Here is a 14,593-nt window from a genome sequence, read left to right as displayed (position 1 = left end):
ACTGGCCTCTGGGAGTCCTTCCTCAATGCCCCTACATCTGGACACCTTATGTCCTACACTTTGTCCATCTCACAATGTATTGTGAATGTTCTTACCTCTCCCCTCTATCACTGCCCACTATGAGGGCAGGAACTATCTTTGTTAGATTCCAGGCACCTTGCAAACAGCTCAGCACATGACAAGTACTCAATAAATATCTTGGAAGTAACTGTTAGGCTGGTGAATTGAGTAATTGATGGACTGATTGATTACTGTTGAGAATATTGAGTCCAGGAGAGCCCTACGAGTTGCTGCTGTAGTCCAGGGGAAAACTTCTCCTCCTTATAGAGGCTCAGAAGCATTTATTAAAGTAGGCACTTTGCTAAGTGGGGAGAGTGGAGTCACTCGGTCAAGGCAGACAGCAAATCAGAGAAAAGCAAGACCAGCAGGCAGTTGCTGGGGAGACCACAATTCCACAGGACGATGAGCCATTAGCATGCAACGCTGGGTAATCTGATTTTCATGACAGACAGATTTATTATGACTTCTAAATATATAAATCCCAGGTTATGCTTTACAGCTAACCTAACAACTTGATATATGTGTCTGACATCCCATCTTAAAATCAGATTCCAGCTTCTAATTAATTTTTATTCACCCATCGCTATAACTAGAGAGGCAGAAAATCTCAGTGGGATAAACAATAGACAGGGTATTTGTCGTTTGCATTTTGTGGTGCATTTTCCAGCCAACACTGAGTTTCCTTTTACTTTGCTACACCCTTCTCCCTCTGAGGAATGAGTGCAGAACCTGACACAGAAACCGATAGTCATTATTTCTATTAAGTAATCAACCCCCACCTCTACTCCTACTCCTCACTCTCCACTCCCATCACCCCCCCCACAAACACACAAATTAGAATGACATAATTCTACTCAGTTTGAAGATCTATCATTGCTTAGGTGATAACACACATCTCACTTTCTCCAATAATATTTTTATTATTTAACTCTTAAAGCCAAGTTGCAAACTCCATGAAGAGCTGACTTCAAACCAATAACAATGTTCCTAAAAGCTGAAAGTCTTCCCTTGTGGCTCAGATGGTAAAGAATCTGCCTGCAGGAGACCCAGGTTTGATCCCTGTGTTGGGAAGATCCCCTGGAGAAGGGCATGGCAATATCCACTCCAGTAATCTTGCCTAGAGAATTACACAAAGGAGCCTGCAGGGCTACAGTCCATGGGCTCACAAAGAGTCAGACATGACTGAACTTTCACTTTTCTTTCAAAAGTTGAAAATGCTGTCAACAGCTTTTTATATAATCTCAACAACGTTCATAATTCACTCACACCCAGATACTCCGATACAATAGGAGTTAGGAAGAGTTTTGTAATCTGCTGATTTCTTTAAAATGACTCTCTGTAAGTCTGCATTTTGTAAGGTAATACTAATACATGCATATCATTTTTAAAACATTTTCTTCCATCTCCTTCCCCCCAGATATGAAAGCCAACATAGGCACAATAAACCAGGTGAGATTTTTTTTTTAAAAGCTGGTCACCTTCAATTTTTTAAATTGCTTAATAATTGAGTTTTCACTACGCATCAGGTACTGTTCTCAATATTAAATGCATTAAATCCTCCCCCAAATTCTATATGGCATCATAATTTTCCCCTTGTGACATATGAGGAAACTAAGGCACACGGGTTTAAAAAGCTGCTTGCAGTCACAAAAACTGGTGAGCTGAGATTTAAATTGAGGCTGATAGCTGAGGCTTTCCCACCTTGATCTTAACCAACATACTGCCTCAGGGACTGAAGAGAGAGCTTACTAAATAAATAATAGTATAAACAGCCGGATGTGTTCGTCAAAGCCATAAATCCAAACTACACAATCAACCTCACATTGAGAACACCACTGTGTTTCTGGCTTTTTGTAAACAACTTTAAATAAATTTAGACACCAGCCTGTTTACCTGCCACAGGATGGAATATGGACTAGCAGAAGAAAGATATTCAGCAAAGAACTTTGCCTGATGGACATCATGAATCACAAAGGCTGCCAATTTGAGTTTCACAATAAACAATGAAAATAGGAACATGCAAAGGAATCTAAAATTGCCTCATTTTGTTACAGTATATGATTTCTAAATCTCCTGTGCCTATCTGATTTATTTGATGGTATGAAAGATGCATTATTAAAGACACATACACACTCTCACAAACCCCAGACTATCAGAATTACTTTGTACTCAATTTGTCTTCAGCTGAGCCCTGAAAATATTTTTAAAAATGGAATTACATAATTGCAAATAGAGATTCATTCACTTTCCCCTTCAGGATATGTAATAGTATATTTACATTAACAAAACTGCATAGTCACCTTGCAAAACCAAATTTAAATATTCAAAGTATTTTTAATTCTTTCCACCCCCAAAAAGCTTACATTTGAGGATGGAACATGTTCTATACACCAGTAAATAATCACGTGAAATAAATAAAATTTTTAATTAAAATTATCACCAAAACCTTTAAAGTATCTCTTTTTTTTTCTGAAGTGAATTTACACCAGAATTAAACTCAGACACACATTTGTGAGAACACATGGAGCATTCGTGTTACAACTGACCTATATGGCTGATTTGTGATTTTTAGAGCTTTTTAATAAAACTGTATTTTGACTCCAACACTATTTAGTTAGGACTTTATAAAACATTTAATTATAAAATAAGACCTACAATGTTCAAATGAAACAATACACAATATAATCAAATCCCTGGCATAAAGCCATTCAATGTGTCATTCCGAGGTTAGTTTTCTGGGCCCACTCCAGTTTAAAATAGCTTCTCCAGTAACACCACACTGCCCTTTCTCCCCTTTGTCCTCAGAATTATTAGAGCATAATGTAACTCTTTTACAAGCCTTAGGAAAACATTATTGGAATGCATGGCAAAGATGCGGAGAGGAAATGGAACTGGAGGAAAAAAAAACTCAAGTTTTTAAAAAATGGAAAATCAATTACTGTTTTTAATAACAGTAGTAATAGCTTTTGTACTAAGAAAAGAAAAATTGCCCAGAGACAAAATAGATGTTCGATATTGCAGTACACTAATGAGTACATTTACATATAATTTTCTGAAATTTATGTCCAAGACTAACTGCAAGTGGAATTTAGTATCAATGCGAGTTTACAGAATCCATTCATTTTTCCTCTAATCATATTGAATATTTAAGGTGCTTGATTAGTCTCAATTATTTCTCTTCTGGAGCCAACAGAGAACCCTGACAGCTTTCAAAGTGATGGATTAGTGGGGCATTTCCCACCAATGGGCAAACATTCCCGGCTGTCACAGCAGGAAGGAAAACAATGAGAAAGTTTGTTCGAATTCACATGTGGGCCACTGGATGAAATCTGCAGAAAGCAGAGAGAAGGCCAGTCTTGTCAAAAGGCTACTACAAAAAAGAGAAAGAGCAGAGACCTAAACTCAGTTGGACTTTGCTTCCTCTTCATTTCATGGCAGCCTGGAGAGAAGCCTCTGACAGAGAGCCATCTCCCACTGTCCCTGAAAAGATTAAAAGAGTCCAGGCCCTAGCAAATCTCCTATACCAGGACTGAGAAGCAGAAAAGGAAATGCAGCTCATTTTCACGAACCTGCTTCCTTGTTCAGGTTTCCTGAAGCATAATAAAACAGAGAAGCTGTTGTCTCCAGGGTTTCACTCCCAGCTGTGCTCCACAAGTTGGAAAAAACAAGAAAGGACAAGTTAACTACTCACACCAACCCGCTTCCCCTGCTGCTGTCCTTCCAAATAATTCTAAGGGAGGCTATGATCCCTTCTCCAAAAGGCTTTAAGAAGAAGATACACTCCTGACTGGACAAGGAGATTTAGGTGAATTCCCGGCTGAATGCAAAATGAGAAACAAAATGTTTTCTTAAGATGCAGAATCCTTGATGCACTATGTTCTACTGTCTGCTGAAAGCATCATCATATCCATAATTAAATGTTCAAAATCTGCCTTGATGATCCACATAAAGTTCAATTTGGTCAGTTCAATATACCATCCATTCAGGTGCTGAAAATAGGTAGTCATTCTTATACATGTCCTTTCCATCCTCCCTATATTAGCTTCCTAGGGCTGCTATAACAAAATACCTCAAACTGAGTGACTTAAACGAAAGAAATTTACTATCTTACAGTTCTAGAGGTGAGACATCAATAGGGTCATGCTGCCTCTAAGACTCTGGGTAGAATCCTTTCTGCCTCTTCCTAGCTTCTGGTACGGGCCATCAATCCTTGGTATTTCTCAGCTTGTAATTCCATCACTTTAACCTCGGCCTCTGTCATCACAGTCTCCTCTAAGGCGTCGGTGTATCTGTGTCTCTTCTCCTCTTCTTATAAGAACATCAGTTACACTCTAATAAGGGCCCATCCTGTTCCACCAGGGTATTCGTAACTACTTACATCTGCAAAGATCTTGTCTCCATGAAGGTCACATTCTGAGGCAATGGGGTTAGGATTTCAAATATCTTTTAGGGGGGCACCATTCAACCCGTATACTCTTAACACTAAGTCATGTGGAGGTAGCCAGACTACCTCCACACTGTCTCTCAAATCTGTCTGCTTCTTTCTCTCTCTACCACTACCCTGAATCCCAGATCATCATGTCACTGGAACTTCCTAAATCCTGACCTTGTTTTGCACTGCTCCAATCCATTCTCCAAAATACTTATTTAATGGAATGTACCTTACACACAAAAATGTAAATAAATTATAATGAGTTTTCACAGAGTACACATGTAACCACTTCCAAATCAAGAAATAGAATGCTACCAGCACCCTAGAAACACACTTCACATCCTCTCCCAGTTTATTCATCTGTTACAGTTGTGCGGTCGCTAAACCGTGCCGACTCCGCAACCTTGTGGAGTACAGCCCACCAGGTTCCCGTGTCCTTCACTATCTCTGGACTTTGCTCAGATTCGTGTCCATTGAGTCAGTGATACTATCTAACCATCTCATCCTCTGTCACCCTTTTCTCCTTTTGCTTTCTAACCTTCCCATCATCAGGGTCTTTTCTAATGAGATGGCTCTTTGAATTAGGAGGCCAAAGTATTGGAGTTTCAGCTTCAGCATCAGTTCCTCCAATGAATATTCAGGACTGATTTCCTTTAGGATGGACTGGTTTGATCTCCTTGCTGTCCAAGGGACTCTCAAGAGTCTTCTCCAGCACCACGATTCGAAAGCATTGATTCTTCAGGACTTAGCCTTCTTTATGGTCCAGCTCTCACATCTGTACATAACTACTGGAAAAACCATAGCTTTGACTAGATGGACCTTTGTTGGCAAAGTGATGTCTCTGTTTTTTAATATACTGTCAATGTTTGTCATAGCTTTTCTTCCAAGGAGCAAGAGACTTTTAATTTTATGGCTACAATCACTACTTATGGTGATTTTGGAGCCCAAGAAAATAAAATCTGTTACTGTTTCCACGTTTTCCCCATCTATTTGCCATGAAGTGATGCCATGATTTTAGCTTTTTGAATGATGAGTTTTAAACCAGCTTTTTCACTCTTCTCTTTCACCCTTATCAAGAGGCTCTTTAGTTCCTCTTCATTTTCTGCCATTCGAGTAGTATCATCTGAGCATTTTCCCACGTGCTTATTTGCCATTAACAAACATAATTTGGTTTGTTTTATTATTAACCTGTAAGAGCTTTTTATGCATCTGGATAAGTATTTATCAGATATTATTTGCAAATATTTCATCCCATTTTGTTGCTTATTTTTTCATTTTCTTAGTAGCATATTTTAAAGCATTCAACTTTCAAACTTTATGATGCCCAATTTATCTTTTCTTTTCTTTGGTTTTACGGTTATATTTAAGAAATCTTTGACTAACCTAATTTCATAAAAACTTTCTTCCATGTTTTCTTCTAGATTTTTTTAATAGTTTTAGTGTTTATGTTTTTATCTGCAATGTGTTTCAAGTTAATTTTGTATATAGTATAGGGTAATTTTGGATAAGTGTTAGTCACTCAGTCGTGTCTAGCTTGTTGTGATCCCATGGAGTAGCTCACCAGGCTCCTCTGTCCATGGAATTCTCCAGACAAGAACACTGGAGTGAGTTGCCATGCCCTTCTCCAGAGGATCTTCTCTACCCAGGGATCGAATCCAGGTCTCCTGCATTGCAGGCAGATTCTTTACCGTCTGAGTCACCAGGGAAGCCCATAATTTTGGATATAGATACATGATAGTTCTGGGATTTCTGGGTGGCACTAGTGATACAGAACCCGCCTGCCAATGCAGGAGACATAAGAACTGTGGGTTTGATTCCTGGGTCAGGAAGATCTCCTGGAGGAGGGCATGGAAACCCATTCCAGTATTCTTGCTGGAGAATGCCATGGACAGAGGAGCCTGGTGGGCTACAGTTCATAGAGTCGCAAAGAGTCAGACACAACTGAAGCAACTTAACATGCATGCGCATGCGTATGATTGTTCTACTTCATATATTGGGAAATATAATTTTATCATATTTTATAGTCCTCTTTATATGTTGCTGGATTGATTTAAAATAGTATCTTTTTAAAATTTCATTCTATAATTCCTTTTTGCAGATATATAGATATATAATAGTTTTTTCATATGACTTTGTATCCAGCAAACTTGCTAAATTCATTTGTTAAATTTATACTATATAATTATATCTTCTGCAAATTATATAATTTTATTGCTTTGTCTCTCATCCTTATATATTTTATTTCTTTTCCTAGCCTCACAGCATTCACTTGGACCTCCTATATCAGACTGAACAGAAGTGGTATTATCACCCTTAACGCATATCTAATTACAGAATAATGATCTCAATATTTCACTTAAGCCTGATGATGCTTGCTCTGTGTTTTCTAAATATTCTTCCTTTAAGGATGTTTACTTATATTCTGAATTTGCAAAAAGTTTTTGTCAAGATTAGATGTTGAATTTCTATTAAGATGATCATATGGTTTTTCCTTGTTAGCATTATTTGATACTTTAATGTTACCCAACCTCTCATTCCTGTAATAAATACAGCTTTGTCATACCATAATACTTTTTTTATATACTGCTGAGTCTTCTGTTACATTGTTTTGGATTTGTGCATCCTTAGGACTGCCAAAACCTCTGCTCAACTTCCCTACTTCTTAGCAGGGACTTTCTATTAGGCCTTTTAACCTCTCATAACTTTACCATTTATAAATCCACAAATGCTTCAAAAAGAAAAAGAGTGAGACTATTGAGGTCACTGCAGTATACTTCCTTTCTGCAGTATTTTGGCCTCTCAAGTCCTGGATACCTTAGCAGTTCTTCAATACCTTTAAATAAATATTTTCTCTTCATTTCACCTAGCCTTCTGTATGTTCTATAGGAGGGTTGCTGGCTTCTCTATCATTCCCAGCAGGAGAAATCCACTATATCATATCGTTCTTCTCCTCTGAATTTCCTAATGGCTAGCCCATTGTGTTTATGATAAAATCCATATTTCCTTACTATGGCCTATAAGATACAAAATAATTCAGTTCTTGCCTTCCTCTCCATCTTCTCTTATCACTGATTCCCTTGTTCACTCCTCTCCTCTCCAGAGGTTCTTTTCCTCTAACCTCACCACGTTCATTCCCAAATCAATACCATGTATTTGTTCTTCCCATTTCCTGGAACATTCTGTCTCTGATCTTTGCACAGCTGCCTCATTTTTATCATTCTGTCTCAGTTCCAATGTCATCTCCTCAAAGAGGTCTTCTCAGGACAATTTATCTAATCTGGTACCCTGACTGCCTAATCCCTGGCCTCATCAAAGAAGATAACCTACAAAAAAGAAGGGGTAGTATAATTAAGCCAACTAAAATAGAGTATTAAATTTTCAAAACTACAGAATTATCCCATTTCCATATTCAACATAAAGAAACCAATAAACCAGGGAAAACACCATCTTTGGGCAGAATTACATTTCTACCCTACAGTGCAGAACTTAAGAGTATCATCTTTCTTTGAAGCATGACAAACCTAGAAACTGAAATCATTTCTCCATCACTTTCCAGAAGCATGACTTCAAGCAAGGCTCTCTGCCCAGATTCCCAAAGTATGAAACAAGGATAATGATAGTATCCATTTAATAGTATTATTGTAATCACATAGCAAATGCTATTTTTGCGTGCAAAATGCTTAATTTTTGGTTGGGTAGAAAGTTCTGTATAAACAAGGGTTGTCATGATGCTTGTGATGATAATGATGATAAAAACAATAAGGCACTATAGCATATAGTAAAATACTAATTTCCCATCAAACACACACATAATTAAAAACTATAATAATGGCCACCAAGTAGACATCACCTGCACTAACAAATTTGGTAAAGAATTAATTTCTTTGATTTCTGTATTGCCATTAATTTGGGTGGCAAGAAAACTAGACGAACCCTAAAGTCTACTCAAAAACAAGAGTAACTTCTTGGAAAAATGCTGCAGTAGCTCACAAAATTGAAGGAAGAATCAAATAACCAAGTTTTTTGAAGAACAGGAATCAAGGTAGCTCAAGAGAAATGGGAGGCAGGAACTTAAAGACCTCCCTCTAGAGCACTGCCATTTAAGTGACTGAAATAGCATCAAAACCTATCTTTTGCTCTCAGTTCAAAATTCCAAATTCTCAGAAGAGAGGATCTGATTGGCATAACCAGGTCAGATGCCTACTCTGAGACCAATCATCTCTTTCCCACATATCGGGGTCAAACATCACAGTCTCAGCTTCTGGAAGCCTACCTCTGTATGTCACCAGATACCCTTAAAGAAGAGTTTTGTTTTGGAGCCAGAAAGTCATCCCAAGAAGTACTACTACAACCATAGGTACCCTATCTAAGATAAGCTTTCTCTAAAATAAGCCATTTTATTCTTCTCCTTGCCCATCCAGAACACTAGTGTCCAAGTTATGCACCATTAGCTGCTTAGGAGGGAGTTAATTACAAATTAAATATAACTGAATTGTTGGATCTGCTTTCAAGTCTTCTAAATAGAATAACAACATGCTACCTTGTAGAGTTAATTTTGCAGATCAAAGCTGAGTCCCTTGCTTCCTATGATGACAAGCTTTTGTGGAATGTTAAAAGTGTAAAGGTACACTTTAAAGAAATGTTATAGTGCCAGTCAACAAAATTTGGGAGAAAATATATTGGAAATTCTATTCCGTAGGAGCCATCAAAGGAAACTTGCAAGAGAAGAGAAGTTATTCACTTGATGCCATGAAGAGTTTCATATTTTTCAGTCACCCGAAATCATTTAAAAAAAAAACCCTGATTTCAAAATTTCTCTCTATTCTTCTAACACCAAAAATTAGCCACCCAAAAGGCTGAGAAAGAACTGCAATATATAATGGATGCATTCTACACCAAAAGGGAGCCTTATCCTGCTTTACCTGCCAGGAAAACATCAAGGAAACTGCAGGTTTGGCTAGGACAGAAAGAGCTGAAATGTATTATAAATGTCAGCACTGGTTGCAAGTCATGAAATTGGGGAATATCAGCATCAGTGGAAGAAAAACTAGACTGGGATGGAGATAGGGTGATGATTTCCATGTGTAATACAATTGGCATCAAAGTATTTGCCCCCAAATCACTATTTCATTATTATTTTCTTTGGGGAATGTTTATTGAACTGATAGCTTGCAGACAGCTTTTTTGGGGGGCAGGGGGGAGATAATTACTTTGCAATATTGTGATGGTTTCTGCCATACATCAACATGAATCAGCATTAAGTATACATATGTCCCCTCTCTCGGGAGCTTTCCTTGTGGCTCAGCTGGTAAAGAATCTGCCAGGAATGCAGGAGACCTGGGCTCAATCCCTAGGTTGGGAAGATCCCCTGGAGAAGGGAAAGGCTACTCATTCCAGTATTCTGGCCTGGAGAATTCCATGGATTGTACAGTCCATGGGGTTGCAAAGAGCTGGACACAACTGAGGGACTTTCACTTCACTGCACTTCCTCTCTCTCGAAACCCCCTCCAAACCCTCCCCGTCCCACCCCTCTAGGTTGTCACAGAGCACTGGCTTTAGGTTCCCTGTATCATACATCAAATTCCCACTGGCTATCTATTTTATATATGATAATGTACAAGTTTCAATGCTATTCTTCCAAGTCATCCCACCCTCTCCTCTAGCCACTGTGTCCAAAACATCTGTGTCTCCTTTGCTTCCCTGCAAGTAGGATCATCAGTACATATATATAGGGGTGTGTGTGTGTGTGTGTGTGTGTAGATTCTATATACATGCATTAATATACAGTATCTGTCTTTCTCTTTCTGACTTACTTCACTCTCTATAATAGGCTCTACATTCATCCACCTCATTAAAATTTTATTCAGGGCTGGCTGACACAGAACTTGCAAAGGGACTTCTGTGGAGATCCAGTGGTTGGGAATCTGCTTACCAAGGCAGTGACACAGGTTTGATCCACGGTCTGGGAAGATTTCACATGCCACAGAACAGCTAAGCCACAAAGAAGCCATCGCGATGAGCAAGCCCGAGTGTGGAAAACTAGAGCATAGCCCCCGCTCTCTGCAGCTAGAGAAAGCCTGAGAGAAGCAATGAGGACCCAGTGCAGCCATAAATAAACAAATAAAATGAATAGTGCTTAAAAAGAGAGCTTGCAATGGAAAGGTAGACAGCATGGTGAGAAAGGCTCATGGGTCTGACTACTGGGTGCATTCCCTAGCTCACTGATTTATGGGGTGTATAAACCTTTGAAGGTTACTTTAACTTTGGAGCCTCAGTTCCCTCATGTAAAGTGAGGACTGTAGTTTGATCTACAACTTCTTCAGACTGTTGTGAGTCAACAACCGTAAAAGGCTTATCATGGTTCTGCCACATGGTAAACGCTTTATGAATATTTATTGCTATTCCCTTTCTTTCATCCTTTAATAGATATTTGCCAGACTCATTTTTTTAGACTTTGTCTTTAACACTCCTGAAAAGCTCCGTTAAAAACACAGATAGTAGTCTGAGTCATCTGATTTTTATTTGGCCAATCGGGGCATGAAAACTGAACAAAACTATCATTATCTGCATCATTTTAAAGGAAAGAAAGGCCATTTGAATCACACACACACACACGCGCACCAAATGAGATGAAGCACATAACCGCAGAATAAAAGACAATTCATTGTGCTACAGACAGAGAAGATACCAGAGGACCCATGAAACGGCACTGGAGCATCACCTACGTGATAGCCTAAAGTCAATAAATAAGTCAACAGTGAGGGACATGTTCATACTCTGCTCTTTGACTCAAGCTACTCCGTCCATCAGGAATACCTTCACTACTTTCTTTTCTTGTTTATTATCATTGTTTTTTCGGTTTGAAGGTTTTCTGTTTGTCTTTTGCCTCACTGCACTGAGCAGCTTGTAGTATATGAGTTCCCCAACCAGGCCCTGCCAGTGAAAGCCCATAATCCTAATCACTAGCCACCAGAGAACTCTCTCCCCACTTTCTACCTGTTCTCCATGCTTCTCTTTTTCTGAGCCCCAGAACTTCCCAGAGAGCTACCTCATTCTCTCAGCTGGAAGTTTTCAGTGCTTCCCTTTAATTCCAGCATCAAGTCTGTTCCTGGTTCTCCAATGGCACTGATCACTGTCTACCTCACAGTTTTGAGATGTGGGTATTTTATCCATCCACTACACATAAGGATTAAATCAAGAAGGAGATCCAGGGCTCATAGTACCTAATGGGGTTATGCACATAATATGCAACAGACACAGACTTGTAGACTGAAGTGGGTTTTGACAGGTAGGAGTGTGCATATTCAAAATCACACTCAGGAAACTCAACATATATTCACTAACTGATCAACAAACGAATATATAAACAAAATGTGATATACATGCAGTGGAATATTATTCATCCTTAAAAAGGAAAAAAAATCCTGACACATGCCACAACATGAATGAACCATGGAGACATCATGCTGGGTGAAATAAGTCAGTCACAAAAGGACCAGTGTTGTGTGTTTCTACTTACATGAGGTCCCTAGGAATAGTCAAATGTATAGCAGTGGAAAGTTGAATGGTGGTTGCAGGGCTGCAGGGAGAGGGTAACAGGAAATTATTGCTTAATGAATACAGAGTTTCAGATGAGGAAGACAAAATTCTGGAGATGGATGGTGGTGATAGCTACCCAACAATGGGAATGTACTTAATGCCACAGAACTATATACTTAAAACTGGTTGAAATGGCAACGTTTATGTTCATATATATATATTCTTTTTACCACAGAAAACATTTTTAATATTTTTTTTTTAATTTTTAAAGCCAAATTATCAGAAAAATAGGAAAAGGGGTACATCAAGGCTGTATATTGTCACTCTGCTTATTTAACTTATATGCAGAGTACATCATGAGAAATGCTGGGCTGGATGAAGCACAAGCTAGAATCAAGATTGCTGGGAGAAATGTCAATAACCTCAGATATGCAGATGACACCAGTCTTATGACAGAAAGTGAAGAACAACTAAAGAGCCTCTTGATGAAAGTGAAAGAGGAGAGTGAAAAAGTTGGCTTAAAACTCAACATTCAGAAAACAAAGATCACAGCATCCAGTCCCATCACTTCATGGCAAACAGATGGAGAAACAGTGGAAACAGGGGCAGACTTTATTTTTTGGGGGCTCCAAAATCACTGCAGATGGTGACTGCGGCCATGAAATTAAACAATGCTTACTCCTTGGAAGGAAAGTTATGACCAACCTAGATAGCATATTATAAAGCAGAGACATTACTTTGCCAACAAAGGTCCATCTAGTCAAGGCTATAGTTTTTCCAGTAGTCATCTATGGATGTGAGAGTTGGACTATAAAGAAAGCTGAGCGCCGAAGAATTGATGCTTTTGAACTGTGGTGTTGGAGAAGACTCTTGAGAGTCCCTTGGACTGCAAGGAGATCCAACCAGTCCATCCTAAAGGAGATCAGTCCTGGGTGTTCATTGGAAGGACTGATGCTGAAGCTGACACTCCAATACTTTGGCCTCCTGATGCGAAGAGCTGACTCATTTGAAAAGATCCTGATGCTGGGAAAGATTGAAGGCGAGAGGAGAAGGGGATGACAGAGGATGAGATGATTGGATGGCATCACCGACTCAATGGACATGAGCTTGAGTAAACTCTGGGAGTTGGTGATGGGCAGGGAGGCCTGGCGTGCTACGGTTCATGGCGTTGCAAAGAGTCAGACACGACTGAGTGACTGAACTGAAGTGAATCAGAAAAACACAGAAGGAACATTTCTGCTCAGACTATTCTAACTCTGAGGCAGGCAGAAATGAGAAGGGAGATTATAACAGCAATAGTCAGTTCAAAGAGGCATCACACATTAAGAGGCCCAGTCTTGTTCTATCAGTCCCAAGTAATGCCCATGTAACCAATGGGCAAAAGAAGCTACAAGCAAAGAGATTTAGCAACAGCGCTGTCCAAGGATAAAATGGGTTGCTTTTATAAATAAGGAGTTCCACTTCACTGGAAATACTGAAGTATAAATGAAATAGTCCCTTGGCAAAAGTCTTTGGAGAAGCCAGGATCAGGTGAAGGTTGGACTAAAACAGTCGCTCCTAAAAGCCCATTAAAACTTTGATGACAATGAGGTATTCATGCACTGGTGGCAAAATGACACCACCAAAGGCAAAATTATGACTTTTTGGAAAGTTAAATATATTTGATCATTTTAATTCTCAGATTATGCCTTCGACTTTATAAGTATTAAAATAAATAGTCTCGGGGACTTCCCTGATGGTCCAATGGTTAGGACTCTGCTTTCACACTGCAGGGGGTGTGGATTCCTGATCCCTGATAGGGAAACTAAGATCCCACAAGCTGTGCTGCGAGACCAAAAAAATAAATAATTAATCAATTAATTTATTAACAGGCAAAAGAAAATAACTATTTTCTTCTAAAAGAATAGTGAATGATATATTTTTTCACTCATATTCTTTTACTGAGCAAAACTAGGAGCTGACAAAGTGCTCGGAGATGCCTATCCAAATTCACCACAGAGGATGCCACTGGCCTCTCAATGGATAAGTACACCTGACTGTGCAGGTGTGCTCAGGAGAGAACGTATATATACATGTGGCTATGAGTGTCTGTTGCGCAGAGATAAAGTGGGGGATGGGGAGAAGGAATATGACTGAATGGATACATGCAACAACAATCATAAGAGGGAAGAGGATAACAAATATTTAGAATTACATGTAAGAACCATTTAATGATTAAAAAAAAGTAAATAAGATTTGAAGTCCACTACTATTGGTATCTACCATCAGCAACAATGATTCATCTCTGGGTATTTCTTTCTCCCTCCCTCCTTTCATTTGGTCACTCATTTTTAAATGAACAGGGAAAAAAATGTGAAAGTACCAAGTTACTTTATTGTCAGGAACCAAATGAGTTAAAACACATGGATGACATCACTCTATACCAAAACCCCAGAGCTTTTTGTTTCTGCTATTTATGCTTTCTCTTGCAACATCTCCATTCGCATCCTGCTGAAAACACTTCTCTTTCTGTCACTCACAATCTGTCAAGGCAGCATTATCTTCTGTGGTTTAAAACAGAAA

At 38.9% G+C, this 14,593-nt stretch overlaps 1 protein-coding gene across 15 annotated transcripts in view; it reads right to left on the bottom strand.

The window, feature by feature from the left end:
* The window catches only part of FHIT (fragile histidine triad diadenosine triphosphatase), a 1,651,033-nt gene that overhangs the window by 1,327,207 nt on the left and 309,233 nt on the right, over positions 1–14,593 (bottom strand). The window lies entirely within an intron of this gene.

Source organism: Giraffa tippelskirchi, chromosome 9, assembly GCF_054371585.1.
Source record: "Giraffa tippelskirchi isolate mGirTip1 chromosome 9, T2T-mGirTip1v1.2.pri, whole genome shotgun sequence".
NCBI classification, from domain to species: domain Eukaryota; kingdom Metazoa; phylum Chordata; class Mammalia; order Artiodactyla; family Giraffidae; genus Giraffa; species Giraffa tippelskirchi.
This window is presented reverse-complemented; position numbering and strand designations above follow the sequence as displayed.